Genomic DNA, 24,517 nt, shown 5'->3' on the forward strand with positions numbered 1-24,517 from the left:
CCTCTGGTTTGTCGCCACAACTTGTCGGCCAGCTTCACTCGTCTCTTCTGACGATTTTAGGGGCGAAGCTCCTTAGGGCGTGGGCTGTGCGTCCCCTGTAGCCTGTATGTAGCCACCTCTAGTTTAGTTCTTGCAGTGTTCACCAGATGGCGGTACCGTCCCCTGTATGTAGCCACCTCTAGTTTAGTTCCTGCAGTGTTCACTAGATGGCGGTACCGTCTCCTGTATGTAGCCACCTCTCGTTTAGATCTTGTAGTGTTTACTAGATGGTGGTACTTGTAGCTGATGATGAAAAGATGCAAGATGTTATAAACTAGAAAGCGGTACTTGTAGTTGATGAAAGACGCGAGATCTTATAAAATAGGAATGATGTCACATATGGCGCGTGTCATTGGTTGAAGGCAATCATTCGATTTAGTGCGGCGACGTACGCTAGGGGGAGCGATGTAATAAAATTGAGTGGGCAAAATGTACAGAGGATTCATGGTTTACCAGGTTTACCTCCGGAGCTTCGCCCACTCATCATCATTCACTTCGTGGATATGACGGAATTTTTTTGTTCTCAGCACTTGTCGATGGTTCTGCAACTTGTCAAGAACGGTTCGACAACAGACAACACATGACACAAGCAAGTGCCCTCAGTCACCTGACAGAACAGCAGACAAAGTATTGTACAACATATACCTAGCTACGTATCTATCGGAATTTCGTTCCCTCTACATCAGGAGGCACGTGTGGGACATAAGACTCTCAAAATGAGAACCTAAATTTTTACACGTACAACATCGTAATGAAATAGAATACAACATAAAGTTGGCCCCTTAAATCACTCTGGACGAAAGCGCTCAGCTAAGGCCGTGATGAGGTCAAAATTTTGCCCTGAATCGCCAGCGAGAAACCGAAAGGTGGAGAAGGTACTAGCTAAAACGCACGGCTTACTGTGTCTGTATTAGCGTTTAGCTTTCATTTTTTTGTAGGGAACGTCAAAGTTGTGCTGTTGGAGTATCATGCTCTACCTCAGTGTCCAGCCACTTTTAGGCGGCATGTTATTTAACGAGGTTAGGAAACACCCCGCCGCAATGGTCTAGTCGCTAAGGTACTCGGCTGCTGACCCGCAGGTCGCGGGTTCGATTCCCGGCTGCGGCGGCTGCATTTCCGATGGAGGCGGAAATGTTAGAGGCCCGTGTACTCAGATTTGGGTGCACGTTAAAGAACCCCAGGTGGTCAAAATTTCCGGAGCCCTCCACTACGGCGTCTCTCATAATCAAATGGTGGTTTTGGGACGTTAAACCCCACAAATCAATCGAGGTTAGGAAACAGTGTTCCGTTTCGACCACAAACCTCGAACCGGAGACATAACAGGCTAGCTTTTGAACGGCCCACACGAGGCAAGTGCATTCCTTTTCAGAGGTACTGTATGCCTCTTCCTTGCAGCTGAGTTTTCGACCTAAATACAAAAGTGGCCTTTCATTACTAGCACTGTCTTCCTGGCACAATACAGCTCCCATGCCGAGATCACTCGCGTCGCATTGAATCGCAAATCTCTTGGAGAAATCGGGTGCTATGAAAACAGGCTTTTTGCTTGGACTTTAGAAGTGCGTCGGTTAGAGGGCTGGCAATGCTTGAGTAGTTTTGCACGTAATGCTGATAGTATCCAGCTCGGCCCACGAATGGCCTTATCTCAGATTTTGTGGTTGGTCGTGGGTAGTTCCCGATGGCGGCTACCTTAATTTCTGAAGGTCTACGCCGGCCACGCCCCACAACGTGTCCTAGGTAAGACACCTCGCCGCACCCTACACTCTAAAAAAATGTACACCCTAAAAGGTGTAAAACGGGTGTACGCAATAAAATCGCCCATATTAACACCCTTTTTACGCCCCATTTTAAATTTTTGAGGTGTTCGTAATTAAAACACCCTCAAATTACCCTATTTACACCCTTAACACTTGGGGTGTCATGAACAAGGCTACAAATAATTGATTGATATGTGGGGTTTAACTACCCAAAACCACCATACAATTATGAGAGACCCTGTAGTGGAGGGCGCCGGAAATTTCGACCACCTGGGGTTCTTTAACGTGCACCCAAATCTGAGCACATGTGCCTACAAGGCTACAAATGCACGACATTTTCAGGCCGTTTTGCTTATACTGGTAGTATACGTTAATCATATTGATACAAGCAAGGCTCCCACTACTAGCTGCTTACGAGTCTAGTAATAAATTGAAGCAGAAAGTAATATGAGCGAAACGCAGTTTTCATCTATAAAGCACGCAAAGTATTATAAGATGGAAGATACGATAGGAGCGACGCTTGTTCAATAGAGTAAGGGCCGATTCTCCTGTACCCGTTTCGTTCATCTGTGTCATTTGCGTGATTAGTCAACACTCACAAAATGCACTGACTTGCCTGAACAAGGTAATGTGGCGCACATTGGTGTAGCCATGCATAGACCACTCCCCGTTCCCCCCGACCCCCATAAGATCGAAGCTTTTAAAGCTGGAGATAAAACGTCCGCCACCTGCGAAAAAAAAACAACAACAACAACAGAGTTGTTTAGCCATAACCACCACGTCAGCAGGCCATCAGGTCCCTTAAGAACGAACATTGACGTCATGTATTTTTAGCAGGCACGTTTTATTTAATTACTGTAGCGAATGTTCCTCTTCATGTGTCCTTAAAAGTGCGTCATGGAAATTAGGCAGAGGACACCGACCATAAAGAAAAATGCAGAATAGGGACATTTCGGTGACCTTGACGCAGCCTTGCTCACAGTGACGGGAGCCTTGTGGACTAAACTGCGAACAAAGCTCTCCTCAGAGGAGCCGAAACGCATTCTCTAGTTCTCTTACTCCGTTTTTTTGTGGATCCCATTCTTTTAATTTATTTAACTTCCCCAGCAGACGTGCTTCGGTCAAAGCCTTGACTTTGTAGGTAGTGAGAAAACAACATTGATGAACTATTTTCAGCCGTGGTCTTGTTCCAAGGACTGCAAGCTAAGTACAAATGTATTGCCGCAACTGAAGACAGAAATAGTAATTAACAGGTTGAGGAAGTAGCAGCAGGTCAGTAATGATGATGATGATGAACCTTCAGCTTTGCCAGTATTTTTATTTACTGCGTGCCTGAGCATTCCTCTTCTTTCTTGTTATTGCTTGCTGCATAAAAGCGTGCAGATGCGCGTATGCGCTGTCGTCTTCATCTTCCTAGCAGTACGCACGTGGCAATAAGTTCTAGAGGAATAAAGTGACGGCCGATGCATGCAATGTTGCAATGTCTTTACCGAAATGAAAGTGCTGATAAAATATCGCCTGAATCACCTTCAATGTGCAGTCCCTAAAGAACCATAGAGATAAGCAAAAAGCATCAGCTTAGCTTTTTTACCAAATTCACTACATTAGGTCGTTGAAGGTGCACTAAACATTGCTCCTGAATATTACAAATGCGCGTTCTGACCAGTAGCTCGTGCTGGCCGCACTGCACCGTTACAAAGTTCACTGCGATTCAGATGCACTGTTAAATAACGAGTATAACGCAACAGATTGCTGCCGCAAAAAAAAAAAAGCAGCGCCCACGCTATCAGCAGAGGGCCGGAGCTAGCGTTAAACGCATCTAGCCGGTTTGAAAGCGCGCCGATGCCATGAAGTCTCGTCGTCTAGACAACCTTGGCTGCTCGGTATTGCTGCGCGCCGGGCGCACAGCGCAGGAAAGGGGTCGACATCGTCTTACATGTCGCTGCGTGCGCTGGCGGAAAACCCTCCCGTGTGTGTGCGTGTGGTGCGCGTGGCTTCTCGATCGGTAGAGTTTATTATTCGGTGTTTAGTTTGAAATGTGCCTGCGCTCTATGGCCCACCAGTGTGTTCTGTCAGTGCTGATTATTGCGGAGGTGTACCATCCTGAAGACTGGACCTTTGGATTCATATTGTGGAGCACTCGAAGTGAAATAGTGAGTACCGCTCTCACATTGTTCCGTTTAGCGCTTTGTTAACTGCGTGAGCACGAGAACAACGCCTTCAAACAATTTTGTTTTCAACTAGTTGATGACAAATCAGCATTTGTTTACTTTGCGAGAATATTTGTCCGAACTGTTTCACGGGGATGATGGCGAAGTGTGATTGTGGGCGTTTTTTTTTTGTTCGTTTAGATTGTTTGGAGTACAAAGCAGGGTGAGCGTGCGCCGCTGAGGTTTAGCGAAGAACTTTTGAACAGATTTCTGCGGTGCCCTTTGTTGGCAGCCGTTTTTAACGGGGCCCGCTCGTGCTGCTCATCAATTTTAGTTTGTTAATTAATACGTGTGTGGGGACGGCGCCTGTTAGCTCTAAGCATCACCCGTATGTAAGACGCATATGCTTGGGCATGTTGGTAGTTCATTCACTTTTTTTTCTTATTGCACAAAAAGACCGAGTACGGAAAACAAGGACGTGGTGTCCATGTCGTTCTTTTCGGTTCTTTTTCGTTTTGTGCGGTAACACTACCGTGATAACTCGGGTTGATGCATCGGTTGACAACACAGCATATTGCTTCGCGTTAGGTGCGCCTCGCGAAGTTTGACTACTTGCTAATACATTCAATTTCGTTAAATTTGTCTGCACCGGTATTTTCGTTCACCCGCAACGTAGCGTAACACTGCTGACAGCCGTGTCTATGTAGCGGATAGAGCACTGAAGCTGCTCTTTTGTTTGAGCAGACCTTTAGTCTCTGTGTGTGGTCGAATTGCCTACTTGAACAGCGCAAACGCTTGTTTGAACGTAACTGCTAACGTTCAAGCACATCTTATTCAGATGGTTTCCATCATGTTTAACTTGCAGAATATTCTTGTTATTCAGAGTTTTATTGCCATCGCCTCGCTTTGGCATTTAACTTCGCTAAGTACTTCAGATGTTAAAGGTATTTTCGCTATGTGAAGCATATTACTAGTTTTTTTGTTGCACAAAAACACTTTATTGCTATACATACTGCATGTTATCAAAGCATGTGTTGCAGCCAAAATGTAAGACTGGGCATCATATTGTCACGATGAGTCACAAGTACATATTGTCACGATGAGTCACAAGTACTGGGGGATTTATTGAACGACCGGGTAGCTAGCTCTAGGAGGATGCGTCAGTCGTGGCTGGCTCTCGAGCCGAGAAGAGGCACGCAATCTTCTTTCTTTCCTCCAGATGGTAGAGCCGCTCTTGCAGTCGACCCACTACGTGTGGGTGGCATTATCCCCCCTTTCGAAAAGAAAAAAAAAGTCCCAAAAGGGGGAAAGAAAAGTACATAGCACCACCACGATGTTACGGCATAGGCACGTGGAAAAAAAAGAAATTGGAAATTCGGATAAAGTAAAAGTAGAAATTAACGAGCGTGCCAATATAGGAAAATTCAGTGAACGAAGAAGCAAGTTCACAAAAATAAATAAATAACACAAAGAACAGTGTACGGCAAGGAAGAAAGTTATGAACAACGCGCAATAAATGGTTTCATGCGCAACACATGAACGACATCCGACCTCGGTCGTGTCCGACTCCGTGCCTGCGATGTTGAGTCCGGAACCACTTCGTAGTTCACGTCACTGACGCGGCGTAACACTTTATATGGGCCAAAGTACCGGCTCAGTAACTTTTCACTAAGGCCACAGCGGCGGACGGGCGTCCACACCCAAACTCGGTCTCCGGGCTTGTAAAATACTTCACTGTGGCGGATGTTATAGCGCCGTGCGTCTGCCTGCTGTTGCTGGCCGATGTGTAGTCGCGCGAGCTGCCGGGCTTCCTCAGCACGCTCTGCGAATTCATCGGCGTCAGTTGCCAACTCGTCTTCGTCTTGACACGGTAGCATAAAGTCCAGCATGGTCTGCACTTCGCGGCTGTAGAGAAGCCGAAATGGCGTGAAGCGCGTGGTCTCTTGCACGGCGGTATTATACGCGAAGGTCACGTAAGGTAAGATCCCGTCCCATGTTTTGTGCTGTACGTCGATGTACATTGAGATCATGTCTGCGATGGTCTTATTCAGTCGCTCGGTAAGTCCGTTGGTTTGGGGGTGGTACGCAGTTGTCTTTCGGTGTCTGGTGTTGCTCAGTTTGAAAACCTCGTCCATAAGATGCGCCGTGAATGCCGTCCCTCTGTCAGTTATTACACTGGAAGGAGCACCGTGTCGTAACACAATGTGGCGCATGAAAAATTGTGCTACGTCAGAAGCCATGGCTCATGGGATCGCCTGCGTCTCAGCGTAGCGTGTCAAATAGTCGGTCGCGACGATCACCCATTTGTTGCGGTCCGCAGACAGGGGAAATGGCCCGAGAATGTCCATGGCGACTTGGTCGAATGGCGTGCAAGGTGCTTCAATGGGTTGAAGCAAACCAGCTGGCTTAACAGATGGTTGCTTTCGGCGCTGACATTCCCGACAGCTCTTGACGTACTTCTTGACGCTTGCCGAAAGTCCTGGCCAATAGTACCTCTCGCTCACTCTGGCAAGTGTCCGTGAGTAGCCCAGATGACCGGATGTGGGTTCGTCATGGCAAGCGAAGAGGACATCGTCTCGAATATCTCGAGGAACCACCAGGAGGTAGGCACGGTTGTTCGAACGAGCGTTCTTCTTGTACAGCACACCGTCTCGCAGGCAGAACGACGGCAATGAGCGGAATAAAGGACGTGGTATGATTGTGCCCCGGCCCTCTAAATGATCGATGATCGGACGAATCTCTGCGTCATGCCGCTGCCGTTTACTCAAGTCTGATGAGCTAATGGCGCTCAGGAAGCCTTCGTCTTCCTCTGCTTCCAGACTGACGACATGAAGGGGTGCGCGTGACAGTGTGTCAGCGTCTTCGTGCTTACGGCCGGACTTATAGACGATGGTGACGTCAAATTCCTGCAGCCGCAAGCTCCACCGTGCTAGCCGTCCTGAAGGGTCGCGCAGGCTTGCCAACCAGCAGAGGGCGTGGTGGTCTGTCACTACCTCGAAGGGACGACCATAAAGGTACGGGCGAAACTTGGTGATTGCCCACACGACTGCGAGGCACTCTTTCTCCATAGTGGAATAATTTGCCTCAGCACGGGATAGAGAGCGGCTGGCGTAGGCTATCACCCTTTCGATGTCTTCTTGACGCTGAACGAGCACTGCACCAAGCCCAACGTTACTAGCGTCAGTATGGACCTCCGTGTCAGCATCATCGTCGAAATGAGCGAGAACGGGTGCTGATTGCATGCGCTGTCGCAGTTCATCAAAAGCTGCTTGTTGCTCGTTTTCCCAGACAAACGGCGTGTCGTCCCTTGTAAGACGAGTCAGAGGTTCTGCTATCTGTGAAAAACCATGAATGAACCGGCTATAGTAGGCGCACAAACTAAGGAAGCGCCGGACGGCTTTCTTATCGACAGGAGCTGGTAATTCGGCAACAGCGGCAAGCTTGTCTGGATCGGGCCGGACTCCTTCGGCGCTAGCTACATGTCCAAGAAATTTTAGTTTTTCATAGCCGAAGTGGCACTTCTGTGGCTTTAGAGTGAGGTCCGCCGATCGGATAGCCTCCAGCACGCTGCGCAGGCGCTGAAGGTGCTGCTCGAACGTGGCAGAGAAGAACACCACATCATCAAGGTAGACAACTCTGCCACTTGAGCCCTGTGAGGATAGTGTCCATCATTCGCTGGAAAGTTGCCGGCGCTGAACACAAGCCGAAAGGGAGTACTCAAAATTGCTATAGGCCGTCTGGAGTCACGAAGGCTGTCTTTTCGCGGTCTCGCTGATCTACCTCGATTTGCCAGTACCCGCTTTTGAGATCGAGAGAAGTGCAATAATGGGCACGGCGAAGTCTATCCAGCGAATCGTCGATACGCGGTAGCGGGTAAACATCCTTTTTGGTCACGTTGTTAAGCTTTCGGTAATCGACGCAGAAGCGTAGCAACCCGTCCTTCTTTTTGACAAGCACGACTGGAGATGACCACGGGCTGTTGGATGGTTCGATAACGCCATCGTCAAGCATCTCGCAAACTTGCGTACGTATCGCTTCACGTTCTTTAGCCGACATGCAGTAGGGGTGCTGGTGTATTGGGCGTGCGTCCTCGTACGTGATGATCCTGTGTTGAGTGATGGACGTCTGGCGGATCTTTGAGCAACTTGCGAAGCAAGACCTGTACTCGAACAAGAGCGCTCGCAGCGCAGTCTGGTTATTGGTGGACAGATTAGGATTGATGTCAATGTTGCTCATTGATGTGTCTGCGTTATCCACTATTTCTGACGTGAGACAGTTGGTTACGTTTGCTACTTCGTGGGCAAACGCTATCGAAGTGCCACGAAAAAGGTGTCAATGTTCGTTGCTAAAGTTGGTAACGAGCATTTCAGATCGGCCGTCGCGAACGTGTATTACACTTCTCGCTACACATGTGCCTTGCTGCAGGAGGTGTTTTAAATTTGTCTCGGCCACCACATCACCATCGCTCAAACCACAGCATGTTACGTCGACTAGAACACTGGCTCGGGAAGGAAGCGTCACAACACGCATTCCGTCATCCTGCACGTTGATTGCTCGCTGGGCTGAGAACGTGACGCGGCGCTCTTGCAGATCAATGATAGCTCCATTTTCCTGTAGAAGATCAACTCCCAGAATGACGTCACGGGAGCATTCACGTAGAACAAGGCAGCTTGCTACGAAAGTGTACCCTTGAATCTGTACTCTAGTTGTGCAGGCGCCCAGTAGAGTAACGACATGGCCACCAGCTGTCCGAATCTGCGAGTTATGCCACGGTGTGATTACTTTCTTCAGCTGCGTTGTCAGTTTCCCGCTCAGTATGGAATAGTCTGCGCCGGTGTCCACTAACGCATTAACTACACAACCATCAATTGTTACGGCTATGTCGAGTGAAAGCCGGCTATCCTTTGCAGCAGCAGGTGACGTTGGACCAGTTTCTGTACGGTTCTGCGTCAATAGGAGGTCTTCAGCGCTTCGACGTTCAGCGACCCCGCCCCCAGAGGTCGCTTCGGCTAGTTTTCCCGGCGGGGGCTGGGAGATCGTGCGGTAGAATACCGCTGGGGCGTTGATAAAAATCGCCTCGGTGATGGCGAGTGTGATTAGCGCCCGGCAGACGGTGGTGCATGCTGCTGGGAGAGGTAGTTTTGGATGTCGCGTGGTCTTTGACCGTAACGGGGTGGCGGCGAGTACACAGAGAAGCCGCGAAGCCCAAGACGGCGATAAGGGCACTGGCGGTACAAGTGATCAGCTTCTCCGCAGTGAAAGCATAGAGGCCAGTGATCGGGTGTGCGCCAGACATCAGACTTCCGAGGAGACGAGTGCCGATCGTCGATGTACTGGACCGGTTGCACCGAACGATGGGCGACAGAAGCACCACGAACAAAAGGCAGGGGCGGTGGCGTGTACGTGCCTTCGTAGTATGGTATGGGCTGCGCTGACTCGAGTGAAACTGCAGGGACAGGATGAACGAACAATGGTGGCGATGCAGCAGGGCGTTTCAAGGCTTCCGCGTAGGTTGTCCCACGGTGGTATTCAGCAGGAGCTGACGCAACTGTATCAGGGGGCAAGGTGTCCCGGAGGGTCCAGTGCAGCTAATCCTTGATCACAGTTGCAATAGAGCTAACCGTAGGATGAGGTGTTACACCAGCCTTTTGCAACTCTTCACGTACGCTATTACGGATGAGTTCACGTAAGGAGTCATTGCTGGTCCCAGCGGCGGCGAAAATGTCAGCAGTGGACATGCCACTGATTTGCCTGTTGTAATGGTTTGATCGCTGCTGCAGCATTTTATCCATTGTCACGGCTTCAGGCAAGAACTCCGCGACCGTCTTCAGAGGGCTTCGCACGAGGCCGGCGAAAAGCTGGTCCTTGACACTCCGCATCAAGTGACGCAACTTCTTGTCCTCCATCATTCTTGAATCTGCCCATCGGAAGAGACGCGTGATGTCTTCGACGTACGCAGTCACAGTTTCGTTTGGTCACTGGACGCGGGCAAGAATAGCTCGTTCAGCTCTTTCTTGGTGGTCAGCGCTGGCATATGTCTGCAGAAGTCTACGAGAGAATTCGGGCCACGTCGTTAGCTCAGCTGCTCCTCTCGATTTTGATACCACGTGCGAGCCCCGTCTTCGAGATAGAAGTAGACACGACCCAGTTTCGCTGCGTCTTCCCACTGATTCAAGTTGGCTACGCGCTCGAAGTCCGCCAACCAGTCCTCAACGTCTTCGCGCTCCGTACCATGGAACGTCGTCAGTGCCCGTGGGCCTTCCAACGTATAGCGGTTCGGCGACGTGCTTCCCGTGCCGGTTGGCAAGGTTTGTACCAAAGTGCTGGTCATGTTTGTTGGCGTGGTGGGAGCAGTATCGTTGACTTCCAGAGGCAATCCCCTGATTCGGCGGCTGGTCCGATGCACGGGAGTATTGACTGGCACTGGACTCGTATTACGGCTTTCTGGTGTGGTCTGCAGCATCCGTGAGACTACCCAGCACCTTCCACCAGTTTGTCACGATGAGTCACAAGTACTGGGGGATTTATTGAACGACCGGGTAGCTAGCTCTAGGACGATGCGCCAGTCGTGGCTGGCTCTCGAGCCGAGAAGATGCACGTAATCTTCTTTCTTTCCTCCAGATGGTAGAGCCGCTCTTGCAGTCGATTCACTACGTGTGGGTGGCAATATCTATCTGGGAACACAACACACACAGCCACTGAACAGCCTAAGCTGCACCGGGAAGGAGTTATGCTTTCTCACCCTGACAGCATGATTGAAACAAATGGCCCTAATTTAGCAGTATGCAATGGTCATTGAGTGAAGGTAACAAGGTCACTTTATTTGGCATTTCCCAGCCAATTTTTCGGCTATGGCAAATGTGTTTGAAAAAAAAATTATGCTGATTTAACGCACTGAAAACAGTGAACGGCTTGAATATTTCGGAGAGAAAAAAGTATTTGGTCACTGGGTGCCTTTCAAACTTTTCAGACTGCTGTTTGAGTGTTTGTAAAAAAATATTTTACAAAACCGCACCTTTTTTATACCAATTTTGGTACATGTTAAGTAAACGGGCTTATGTAAGGTGTTTGAAACTCAGCAATATTATTACAAATTTTCGGCCATATACGTCTTCAAGAATTTAGCCAAAGTGTGTTATGTTTGCATTTTCTCATTGCTATACTGCACTTTGTATGAATATCTGAGCTGCGACTACTTATTACACAGAAAAGGTATTTTGATGAAAAATTAATTTTAGACATCTTAAGCTGTTAACCTCTGCGAGAAAAGATCGCTCATTTCACAGAATTGTCATTTTTGTCCGTATTGAGACGCAATTTTCACCATGTGGTGGTCCAATTAAAAATCACCTTTTACCTAAATGAGCAATTGAGCAGCGAGCATTGGAAAGAAAAATGGTAGGTTTAAACTTAAGAGACAAGACGAAAGCAGAGTGGATTAGGGAACAAACGGGGGTTAAGGACATTATTGCTGATATCAAGAAGAAGAAATGGACATGGGCCGGGCATGTAGCGCGTAGACAGGATAACCGCTGGTCGTTAAGGGTAAGTAACTGGATTCCCGAGAAGCAAGCGGGTTAGGGGGAGACAGAAGGTTAGGTAGGCAGATGAGATAAAGAAGTTTGCGGGTATAAATTGGCAGCAGCAAGCAGAGGACCGGGTTAACTGGCGGAACATGGGAGAGGCCTTTGTCCTGCAGTGGACGTAGTCAGGCTGATGATGATGATGATGTTGATGATGATGATAATAATGATGATGACCTAAATTGAAAGCAAATAAACAGTTTTTTGTATGTGACAAGTTTCATCACAATTTTTATTTCAAGGAATAAAATATTTTTTGAATTTTCCCATCAACGGCAATGGGGAACTTCGAGGCGTCGACTGCTGTATGAACAAATGGCGAATGGGGAACTTGGAACTTCAAAAATCATTTAGAAGCAAAGCTCTTGAGGCCGTGGGTCGTTCCCTCCTCTGTAGTCGTACTATTATTATGTAGCCACTTTATGAGTTGCACAATAGATAGCGTTAGTGGGGTTCACAGCATATACACGGACAGAATGATGATTCGTGGGGCGAAGCGCTCTTCCGTACATTTGTGCTTTCGATCGTTCGTGTGTTCATTCATCCGTCCGGGCTTCCGTGTGTCGGTCTATCCGTGAGTCCGTCCGTCTTTCTGTCCGTCCATACTTGCGTCAGACTGTCTGTCTATTCTTTTGTGCGTCTAGACGAATGAACGCTACGCCTCACTCATCATCATTCACTCCGACATTATGCTGTGATCTTTTTTTTTTTTCAAAACATAAATTGCTATGACAAAATTTGGCACATGAAAAGAACTGTATATTTGCTTCAATTTAGGTACAAAGTCTATTTTAATTCAACCACCACATGATGCGAGTTGCGTCTCATTATAGACAAAAAAATATTTTGTGATATTTGCGATGTTTTCTTGTAAAGTTTGACAGCTTGAGAGGTCTAAAATATTTTTTACTCCAAATATATTTTATGTTGATTAAGCATTCACTCCTTAGATATTCATTCAAAGTGCATTATTGATATAGAAAATTGCAGATATAACACATTTTGGCTAAATTATTTGAGGCGTATGTGGTCGAAAAATGGTAATATTACTGAGCTTCAAACACTTTACGCAAGCCCTTCACTTAAGTTGTAGTCCAAATTTGGTACGGAAGAAGAGATACTTATGAAATAATTTTTTTCACAAACATCCAGATGAGATTCCGGGAAGTTAAGGAGGCAGCCACGGGACCAATAAATTATGTTTGCGAAATATTCTAGCAGTTACCTTTTTTCCTGCAGTAAAATCAGCGCGATTTTTTTTCGAATACATTTGCGGTGGTCACCGAAATGGCTGGGACGTCTGATGTGGAATGACCCAACAGTTAATTCTTCCATTATAAAATCGTGTCAATGTGAGCCAGTCCAAGAACACTAGTATCATTCGCATTTTAATACGTAACTGTAGAGTACTTAATTTTACAAGTTACCTGCACTGAATACCTTTTCAATGCGCATACCGTCATGTATGCTCAGTGGCATTGTGCTTTTGTGGAATACAGATAAAATATGTATATGTTGTTGCGCATCGTACTGTATTCCTTTTATCAAACTAATCGAATGAGTACCATGGTAGATCTGCAGAAATACACATGCAGCTGTGTTGATGCACACTTAAGCATAGAACTTGACATTCATTTAGATTGGTCGTTGCATGCAGCTAATGGAACATTATCAACTTGGAGCAGCACCTTTTTATTTGCCTGCGCGAGCAAGCTGAAATGGTAAAGTAAGGTTCATATCTACGGCACGAAAGGTATAATTATTCTGCCACAGCGCGCTTTTTATTGCGTTTATTGCTCAGCATACCTTTTCTACCATTTCTCACTAGAGTGGAGCCCGATGCTTCTGAATATGCTTGCTATGTACTCAATTTCTATTTACACATAAGAAAGCAGTTATGCGTGGTACACACTGTATGTTGTACTCTTTGCGAAATTTCAGTCATTGTTCCTTGTGTGTTTATTTTAGGTTTTCGGGATTGAATTTTCTGTACACAAAGAACAGCTTTGCCCCACTTCTCTCGAAGACACCAGCCATCTCAGCAGCTGAAGATGATTGTGCTGTCAGCGGCACTCGAGTTCGTACAGCTGAATTCTCCGGCAGCGTCTCCGTGCTTGCACGGGAAACGCTGCACTGCGTTAACGTGGACTCCGAGCCCTGAGCGCGTCCACTCGGCGCGGTTGCCCATTGGTTCAACGAACATTCAAAAAACAAAAGTGAACCTTCGAGCCGGGACCGCATAGCAACGCATCGCCAGAGAGAAGGGAACGAGCCGAGATTCGAGCCGGGACCGCAGAGCAACGCATCGCAGAGCAAGCCGAGACGCGAGTGGCGTCGGACGTAGCCGATCGAGCTCCTGCACCGAGTCCAGTTTCCTTATACATGTAATCACTGCCGATTCACCTGTAAGTTAGCACAATACAGTTTCTCTTAAAATTTGAACCTTGCCTTGACTACCTTCATTCGGACATCGCTTACATGGCGCAGCCGACAGGATGTGAATCGACCGAGCTGCATGCGGAGGAGGAAACGACGCCACGAGAAGGAGCGACGCCACGCCGTGCATCGTCTCGGGACTCCGAAACGACCATCATCGAAAGCGTGTTCTTGACCCTCGACCACAGCACGACGGCCAATGCAACGAAAAAGCAACTCGTCGACGAGCTGAGAGCGCGAGGTCTACTGTGCTCCGGACGAAAGGACGAGCTCATCGCAAGAATCATCCGCGACAACATCACTCGCCAAGCCCTAGAGCCGACGGACTCGTCAACGAAGGACCAGGCTGCCTATGACGACGACGACAGGCAGGCGCACCTGGAGACACTGTCCGCCGACAACGCGAGGCTTTGCGCTGAACTGAGCAGCCTGTGAGCCCAGCTTAACCGTGCGACCACGAGTGAACGTGAGATATTGCACGAAGCCCATCAGAAGGCTTCACTGCCAACCCTCGGGCTGCACCATTGCGTCCCAGCTAGCATAACGATGTCCTCGGGTTCGACGCGGCCATCGTCACTGAACGACGGCACCAACCAAGACGCGGCACGCCCCGCTGCGCCGACCGTTTCAACGCACGAGGGAGAACCTTCCATGGCCCAGATCCTCGCCGCGCTCGTGAACACACAAGCCCTGCTCGCCAACACGCTGTCGAGAGGTCCACCGATGACGAGCCCGATCCAGATTCATTTCACAAGCGACACGTCATCCTCCATCCCCTTGTTCGATGGGATGCCGCAACAAAGTGCTCATGAATGGATTGCGCAAGTGGAGAGAATCGCAGCGCTCGCCCACTGGACGCCATCGCTGACATTGGTGACAACAGCAAGCCGCTTGATGGGATCTGCCAAGGATTGGCACAGCGCCTACGGCTCACAGTATGACACCTGGGAGCAATGGAAAGAAGCGCTCATTCTCCGATTCAAACGAAAGCTGACAATGCAGGAGTTCCTCGAACTGCAGACAAAGCGACGCCTTCAGAGCCACGAGACCATCGTCGAGTACATGTACTCGAAGAACGCCATTCTGAACAAGGCGCCGTACCGTTTAGCAGAGGAAGAACGAATTTTCCTCATTCTCAGCGGCATCGAGGACGACACATGGGCCAACCCACTCGCAGCGCAGCTGTGTGGCACAGTAACCGAACTCATTGACAGAGCGGCTTTGCTCGACGCGAGGCGTCGCACGACCGTGTGTGCCGAGAACGACAAGAAACCGTCATCGTCTACAGCGAGCCGTGGTCAGGGTTCGAACCAGTGGGTGCCAGCCAGCAGCTCTGCCAACTTGCCGAAGGCCAACCCGCGCAGCGATTTCTCGGGAGCTCCACACCCGCGGCCCATCTCTGCTCGTTCGTGCTTCAACTGCGGTGACATCGGTCACCTGTCCCGTGATTGTAGAAAGCCGAAAACGCCAGCAACGATCAGAGGGGACGAGAAACGAGCGAAGAGGGACAATAGCAGCCACGAAACAGGGACTACGTCACCTAGGCAAGCGAACTGTTTTTTGCATTCGACGGGCGGCACATTACCAATATTGTCCGGTACTGCTAACAACCGACCCGTCCGCGTGTGCATTGAGAGTGGCGCCAACTTATCCGTCATGAGTGCCAGTGCCTTGACGGACGACATTCCAACGCACGCATGGGTATCGCGCGGGAACATTGAAGTTCTCAACCGCAGCATATGCCCAACTCTCGCTGCAACGCTTGATGTGACACTGGGCACCACGAATGTGCGACTCGAAGACGTCGTGGTAACGGAACTGCCCAGCGGCATCGACCTGATTCTGGGATCAGACCGGCGAAGAGTCGCGCATGTCGACGTAACGTTTCACACGTCAAACGATGTGACTATCGTTCCAGTCGAGCCCTCCGGAAAATTTACATCGTCCGAAGTGCCACCCCCGAAACAAGGCACACCACACCGCACCGGGAAACGCTTATTGCGACGTTCTGCCGGCAATCGGACGAGACTGTTTCCAAAGACGAAGGGTACCTGCGCCTCAACGCGAAATGTCCCGCACCCGACGAAGACTTCACGAGTCTAGTCGAAGACGCAACACGGAAGATAACGAAGGATGCCACCGAGGCAGAGAGGGAACAACTTCACGCAATTCTGTTAAGGCATCACCAAGCGTTCACTTCCAAAGGCGACACTTTGGGCGTGTGTCCTCACACTGAACACAGCATCGAACTCAGAGACAATATACCAGTGTCATCGAGGCCGTACAGGTGCTCACCGGCTGATCGCAAGTTCATCCGAGAACAGGGGAATGACTACCTCTCCAAGGGCATCATAAGGCCGAGCGAAAGCGAGTACGGTGCTCCAACGATAGTCGTCGACCAACCGCACCACCCGACGACTCCACGAAGAATGGTACACGACTATCGCAAGCTCAACGAGAAAACCATCAACCCTTCTTATCGAATGCCCGTCATGAAAGACGATATTGACGATGTCATGCGCGACGGATCGGCTTACTTCACTGTGTTGGACGTGAAGACGGCATTTCTGACTATACGAATGAAGCCGGACGACGTACACGAGACCGCATTTGTCACTCCAGACGGAAAGTACGAATACCTTCGAATGGCCTTTGGGTTTTGCAAGGCCCCTCAGACCATGCAAAGAGTCATGCGTCGCACGTTCGATGGCTTACCTAGGACAGCTACGTACAAGGACGATGTCGGGCAGGGAGCCACAAAAGTGAGGGAGGCTTTGGATTTGCTGAACGAAGCACTCAGGAGAGTCGTGATCAACGGCTTGAAGATGGATCTCCGGAAATGCCAGTTGATTCAAGACAAAGTATCTTTCCTGGGTTACGTGATCTTCGCCGAAGGACGAACACTGGACGAATCCAGAGTTGCCGCTGTCGGGAAGTTCGAGCCGCATCGCAACGCAAAGAAGCTGTACTCCTTCCTGCAGTTCGCTAACCACTACCGAAAGTTCATACCGGAGTTTGCAAAGGTCACGCACAAGCTACGGCACCTTCTTTTGAAGGACGTTCCTTTTGTATGGTGACGCTCATGAAGCAACCGTCAACGCCATAAAACACGCCTTGAAGAACCCGCCGATTTTGGCGAGCTTCCGCCCAGACTGCCCGACTAACGTTCATGCCGACGCTTCGCAAACCGGGCTGGGTGCGGTGCTTTCTCAAAATCAAGACAGAAAGGAGCGAATCATAGAGTACGCAAGCAGATCACTAAACGAGCACGATCGTGGTCGACACTCTAATATGCTCGAGTGCATGGCACTCCACTGGGCTATCACTGAGAAGTTTTCGGTCTACCTGAGAGGAGGCCCTCGTTTTACAGTGTTCACGGACAACTTCAGCTTGTCATACCTCGTCCAGAAGGGAGCCAGCAACCGCAGATTTGCGAGGTGGACGCTCGACTTAGCAGAGTACACCTTCGACGTCGAGCACAAGCCAGGACGCCAGAACTCCGCTGCTGACGCACTCTCGAGGCAGTCGGAATCTGCAGAGGCTTTCGACCAGGGCGTTTAGACCCGAGACCTCCACTGCCACGCAGTAGTGGTCGGCAAACACAGTCGCCTACGCGAGTTTCAGGAGGGGGATACTGACTGCAAAAGATTTCGGGAGGAGGCCAAGCACAAGTCTTCAGATTACGAGATCGAAAACGACATACTGGTGAAGAAATCTCTCGAGGGAGGACGGGTCCGTCGGAGGGTGATCATTCCCGCTGCCCTCCGAAGCAGTGTGATGATCGTTTTCCACGACAACAACGGCCACCTAGGCGTCGAGAAGACAAGAGACCTGATCCAGCGAACGTACTGGTGGCCATCGATGAGAAAAGACATACGCGAGTATGTCGACTCCTGCCACACGTGCCAGACTATCAACGCCCGCACGTCACGGAATGAAGGTTGCCTCATCCCAGCGATATTCCTACTGAGCCAAACGCGGTGATATCCCTGGATCACATGGGCCCGCTAAACGAGAAGAGAGACCACATTCTCGTGTGTATCGACCACGCCACGAGATACATGGACGCCGTGACCGTACCGAGTACTTCGTCGACGCACTACCTTGACTTCATGACAAACCGGTGGATTCCGCAATTTGGAGTTCCCGGCGTCATTATTACGGACCAAGCCAAGGGATTCGTGAACAAGAAAACCAACCAATTCCATCACAGACTGGGAATTGCTCATCAGAACTCCCCACCATACTGGCCACAATCAAACGGACTGATTGAGCGAATGGTAGGAACATTGAAACAGGTGCTACGCAAAATGCTAAACAACAAGGACAAATGGCAGAAGGAACTACCCCGAGCAACACTAGCAATCAACGCCACGAGGCATCGTCACAGTGGCCACAGCCTATTACGACTCATGCACGGCTACGACCCAAAACTGCCAGGAGAGCTCAACCTCGCCTCAGTCGAGGGAGACATCGACGAGTCTCATAGACTACACGACTTGGCAAGGGGACGTGCGGAGACGAGAGAGGCTACTGCAGAGTCAGCGCAAAACAACGACCCGATACGACAAGAAGCGGCGAACTCCGAGGTTCATAACGGGGGACCTCGTCCTGCTTGAGTTGAGCGCTCGAGGCACATTAGATCCTCGCTATGAAGGTCCGTTCGAGATAACGGCCCTCGTCGGAGGAAACAGGGCCGAGATCCAAAGAGTACCCCACACACCGGGCATGATCAACCAAAAAATCGTCAACGTGGAGCAGCTTCGTAGATATAAGGAGCCGCTCCTAGAAGTTACGGAAGCATCGCCATCTAACGACACGCAAGCCTGAGGACAGGCGCAATTTTCAGGAGGGCCGTGTTAGCGGCACTCGAGTTCGCACAGCTGAATTCTCCGGCAGCGTCTCATTCTCCGGCAGCGTCTCCGTGCTTGCACGGGAAACGCTGCACTGCGTTAACGTGGACTCCGAGCCCTGAGCGCGTACACTCGGTGCGGTTGCCCATTGGTTCAACGAACATTCAAAAAACAAAAGTGAACCTTCGAGCCGGGACCGCATAGCAACGCATCGCCAGAGAGAAGGGAACGAGCCGAGATTCGAGCCGGGACCGCAGAGCAACGCATCGCAGAGCGAGCCGAGACGCGAGTGGCGTCGGACGTAGCCGATCGAGCTCCTGCACCGAGTCCCGTTTCCTTATACATGTAATCACTGCCGATTCACCTGTAAGTTAGCACAATACAGTTTTTCTTAAAATTTGAACCTTGCCTTGACTACCTTCATTCGGACATCGCTGACAGTGCAAGCAGCAGTGACGAGTGGTTTTGCAGTTAGAAGTGTGCCAACACTGACATTACATTATTACAACCCCAATTACACTACCTTGTTGAATGTTCTCTTTTTTAATGTCAAAACTTATACAGCGAGATCTAGTAGGTTGTAAATGTGACTCCAGAAACTCGCTTACTCTTTCTACGTGTTTTTTTTTCTATTGTATAGGTGTAAATCAAACGCCATACTTCTCAGTCGTTTGCCCGACTAGCGCAAATTTTTGAAAGTTGTGGAGATTTATTTATTGAAAACAATGAATTTATAGTATAGAGAGAAATAAACTTGGTCCCGTGACACATTTCAAAATTTTGCAGAATGCCATCACAGTCCTGTTTGTCAGATTTGCAGTTTTTTTTGTAATATATGGGCTTAAAGTTGTTTTTTGCTTCGGCTTTATGTTCGGAGGACCTTACGCTACAGGTTACTGCTTGCACTACTACTGTGGCGTGTGTGTGTGTGTGTGTGTGTGTGTGTGTGTGTGTGTGTGTGTGTGTGTCTTCCACGTCTTTGTCGTTTACGGTCCAGTCTACGTACACATATATACACTGGTCTCATGCATCTTATTCAAGACCATGGCACCTTATTTTATCAGCTGCATGCATGCAGGTATAAGTACAGTGGGTGAGACCATTATCTTCCATCTTCCCTGTCAGCCGCAGAGAAGGTTCATATATGCGTCTCCCTGAGAACAATTGAGGCTTGGGCCAGTTGGTGATGCATATTTGATAGAATGAAGTGCTGTGAACGGCTCTCCTCAACACACAAGTCTAAGCGTCACCTCCAGTGTCTCTACTTGTGTTGCCCGTTAATTGCGCTTCAATTGATCAAGTGTGCTCATCCATATAACTGCCATCGTTTCAAGGGCGTTTTCAGTGTACACACCACTCGCATGGGTGTAGCTTCATCCAACACCCATAGTTTCGGGATGTTCATAAACACCTACTAAAGTAGGGCGTAACGTTTCTTTACACCCTACGGTTTCAGGGTGTTTCTAAACAGCTTATTGTTTAGGGTGTTCCTAGACACCCTAAAAGGGTGTTGCCCATGAGACAAAACAAATACACGCTTATGGGTGTAAACTTTTTTAGAGTGTAGGTGACAATTAGTAGGTTTCACGGTAAGACCAGCTTCTTTCAACCTGCTCAGTTCGACTCGTAAATGCTCGACATGTTCTTCTCAGTTGGTCCCAGAGAGGCCATTAGGAACGCAGTCCATTTAGCCTGAAAAACAAAAGGGCGCATTTTTTAATCCAAAGCTCAGCTTAAGTGGACGATACGTTCCAAATGTGGAAACGAATGTGGCATAGCGGCTAGCGCACTCCGTAAGGGGGACTTGCCAATACACTCGCACGAGGTCTAACGTGGAAATATAGCTTAACTGTGATACAGTTTCTACCCTCTCCTTTAGGTTTGGTATCCGGTAAGCTTGGTCTCGAATTATGGCGATACGACGCCCATAATCAATCCATGGCCATGGGGTTTTTCCCGGCACTTGAACCAATAATAAAGGAGATGTATAGTCACTCTCATCAAGTACTATGACTCCCAACTCCAGCATTTTATCGATCTCCTCTTCCATGATCTGCTATTGCACAGAGGAACATCGATACGGCTTGCTATGGATTTGCTCCTCACAAGTTAGCTTGATATCGTGTTCAATCACTGTCGTGTTTCCGGGACGGTCCAAAAACATGTCTTTTAACTTAGGAACAATCCTTCTCAAGTCCCCCTTCTGGACTTCACTGAACCTAGGCTCTAGGTTCAACTCAAAGATTGCCTCCAATCCCCTTTCGATTATGTCACTAGAGGTCCATATTTCTCCTCCCTCTTCCTCGGAAGCATTAAAAAGCAGATTTACGACGGCTTGACGTTGAACGTACGGTTTCATCAAGTTAATGTGGTAAATTTTGTTCCGCCGCCTTCCTAATCTCACTTCATAATTGATATCACAAAGCTTCGATATTACTTTGGCGGGACCTTCGCAACGAACCTCAAGCTTGTTCTTTTTGGACGGCCACCGCAGCATTACCTGACTACCTACTTCAAAGGTGCGCTTATTCGTCGATTTGTCGTAGTATTTCTTCAACAACACTTGTGCAGCCTTCATGTGGCTTTCCACAAGATCTTTTGTTTTTCCAAGCCTCTGAAGGAGGTGTAGAACATACGCAACTACATTGGTGTCCTCATCAAATCCCTCCCAGGACTCGCGTAACATTCGCAATAATGTTCTCAAACTCTTACCATACACAAGCTCTGCAGGGCTAAAACCAGTGCTCTCATGAGGCGCTGATCTCAAAGCGAACATAGCGGGAGGAGTACACGTTTTCCAGTCGCATTTGTGCTCATAGCAAAAAGCTCTGAATATCCGTTTCAGAACGGAATCCATACGCTCTACTGAATTGAATTGCGGTTGATGGATTGAGCTGTGCACCACTTTTATTCTACATTTATCCAAAACGGTAGAGGTAAGGCAGCTGGTGAAGACGATACCATTGTCGCATTGGATTTCCGAAGGAGATCCGACGCGTGGAAATATAGATAGCAGTGCATCCGCGATATGAGGGGAATTGAGCTCCTTAATTGGTATCGCTACCGGAAATTTTCTGGCTACACAGAGGGCTGTCAGGATGTACCGACAACCTTGCCTTGACTCTGGCAATGGCCCGATAATATCAATTACTAGGCGCCATAAAGGTTCTGTGATAAATGGCACAAGATTCGTAGCTGCCTTCCACTTGCCCGTGGATTTTCCCGCTCTCTGACAAGTGTCTCATGAGCGTACAAAGTCTTCGATATCCTTCCAGCATTTCGGCCAGTAAAATGCAAGGGATACTCTAGTTTTGGTCTTTCTTATGCCGAGATTTCCTGCCCACGCGTTTTCATGCGCCAGTTCCAATAGTTGGCGACAATACTTTTGTGGCATTAAGAGCTGCTCATAATTGCGACCTTGCGAATTTTTGTAGTTTCGATACAGGAGCCCTGTTTTCTCAAAAATGGAAACATTCTTTTTCTTTTTCTCAAGTTTACGCTTTTCATTAGCGCTTTAATCGCAAGCATTACATGGAAGGTTATACCTGACAAGTACTTAGGGGTACCTCTCCAACACTACAGGGACACAACAGAAAATTGGAAAGAAGAGACAGGATAAAAAAGTTGGGTGGGTGCGATTTTTCAATGTTTACGAGGTCAACAGTAAGCAACATATTTCTTGATCCACGAGTATGGTATGTTTTACAAGTACTATTCATGTCGCGTGTTGCTGTACAAAAGCTACACAGAGTGATCGCAGTGTTTATCTGGGCATTCACGTGGGAAAGGACAAGCCGAACAAATCTGTTCCGTTCTGTGAAAAGTGGGATCTTGTACACTTGTTCCTGAGGCAGAGAGTAGTTAGGTTTTTTTACGATAACAAGATGATCGTTTTTTTGAAAACGTTGATACATGTGCGGCTGTCCCATTTTTTGCCTGATTTTATTCACGCACAATCAATGGGGTGATAAAAAGACCTAAGGGGTACATGAAAGAAGTGACTGCTGCTTTGGAAATTGGAGAGTGCGATTTTCGATGGAGTATCTCTCTGAGGTTTCGCGAAAAAGACTGTACAAGAACCTTGTAGAAACCATGTTGCCAGAGCCTCTGTATAGAACATTGTACCCTAATGGGCCCGGGGATGACTTCTTGAAGAGAGTGAAGAAGATGCCAATTAGACCATGAATGAAGACTTTTTTCATACATCACAGCGGCACACTCCCTACAAGTCTATGGCTCCGAGAAAAAGGAATATTCGTCCCCTCAGTGGATTGCATTATCTGCATAAAACTTGAGACAGTTGACCACACCTTTCTAGACTGTACTGATGCAGTCTTTCTCTGGGACATCCTTCAAAGGACCCTGAAGAAAGACCTGCCAGTTACACAGTATGGCAGCCCCGCCGCGGTGGTCTAGTGGCTAAGGTACTTGGCTGCTAACCCGCAGGTCGCGGGATCGAATCCCGGCTGCGGCGGCTGCATTTCCGATGGAGGCGGAAATGTTGAATGTTGTAGGCCCGTGTGCTCAAATTTGGGTGCACGTTAAAGAACCCCAGGTGGTCGAAATTTCCGGAGCCCTCCACTACAGCGTCTCTCATAATCATATGGTGGTTTTGAGATGTTAAACCTCACAAATCAACACAGTATGGCATCCGTTTTCTGCTAGTCATAAACGTAAGCGGTGTGCCCTACGATATGTTCTTGGTATTGGTTCTTCACAGTGTGTGGCGAACACGGATGGCAGTGCGACACGCAGACGTGAATACCCGGCCTGCTCGAGAGTACTTCATAGAAAGTGTACTGTACTTGATGACTGCATACCAGGCACAAGATGAGCCAGAGTGGTTGCCATGTTTAGATAAGTTGGTGGGCATAAATCGTCTGCTTTTTTATCCCCCATGTGCTGAAAGATGTGACAGCACTTTTACACGTAACACTGCACTGTATTCTTATACTGATTTGTACTGTTTGCGAAGCAGGCAGTAAAGAAAAAAAAGCCGTAGTAGCTCAGTGGTTAGAGCATCGAACGCGTTATTAGAAGGTCGTAGGCTTGATTGCTGCTCACGGCAAGTTACTTTTTGACCCTTTTTTCTTTCTTCCTATTTTATAACATTAGTTCTAATAACTTCCCCTATACTTTCTTTGGCATTATTGTCTGTTAGATCTCATTATTATTGTTTCAAAACGCGGAATGATTTGATTGATATGTGGTGTTTAACGTCCCAAAACCACTATATGATTATGAGAGACGCCGTAGTGGAGGGCTCCGGAAATTTAGACCACCTGGGGTTTTTTAACGTGCACCCAAATCTGAGCACACGGGCCTACAACATTTCCGCCTCCATCAGAAATGCAGCCGCCGCAGCCGGGATGTTCAAAACGCGGAAAAACGATCCCTTAGGTATAAACGTCTTTCTCTTATTTATTAACGAGTCTCGTACTGGCAGACTTGGTGCCGTTAGGTTGTATACGAGGGACTATTGGTCAGCTGCCTGCTCGTAATAACTTCACGTGCTACGTGACGCCACACAGGCTCATGAAAAGGTGTTCCACACTCGCCGCCATGACTACAGATAGCGCTGACTGACACTCCAACGTTTAAATTCACATATAAACCCAATAAAGTGGCTGGGGGGATAGCCGTCGTGATAGCTCAGTGGTTAGAGCATCGAACTCGTTATCTTGAGGTAGTAGCTTCGATTT

General features: G+C 48.5%; 1 protein-coding gene across 6 annotated transcripts in view; it reads left to right on the forward strand.

Annotated features, from left to right (window-relative positions):
* The window catches only part of LOC142814754 (uncharacterized), a 208,763-nt gene that overhangs the window by 30,487 nt on the left and 153,759 nt on the right, over positions 1 to 24,517 (forward strand). For 3 of the 6 annotated variants that reach the window (XM_075894001.1, XM_075893997.1, XM_075893998.1), the window contains exon 1: positions 3,679 to 3,946. The exons of the other annotated variants lie outside the window; for them this stretch is intronic. The gene's annotated coding sequence lies outside the window, so the exon portion shown is untranslated. Of the gene's footprint in view, positions 1 to 3,678; positions 3,947 to 24,517 lie in introns of those variants that run through there. 6 annotated transcript variants of the gene reach the window in all.

The sequence above is a fragment of the Rhipicephalus microplus genome, chromosome 4, assembly GCF_043290135.1.
Source record: "Rhipicephalus microplus isolate Deutch F79 chromosome 4, USDA_Rmic, whole genome shotgun sequence".
Taxonomy (NCBI): Eukaryota; Metazoa; Arthropoda; class Arachnida; order Ixodida; family Ixodidae; genus Rhipicephalus; species Rhipicephalus microplus.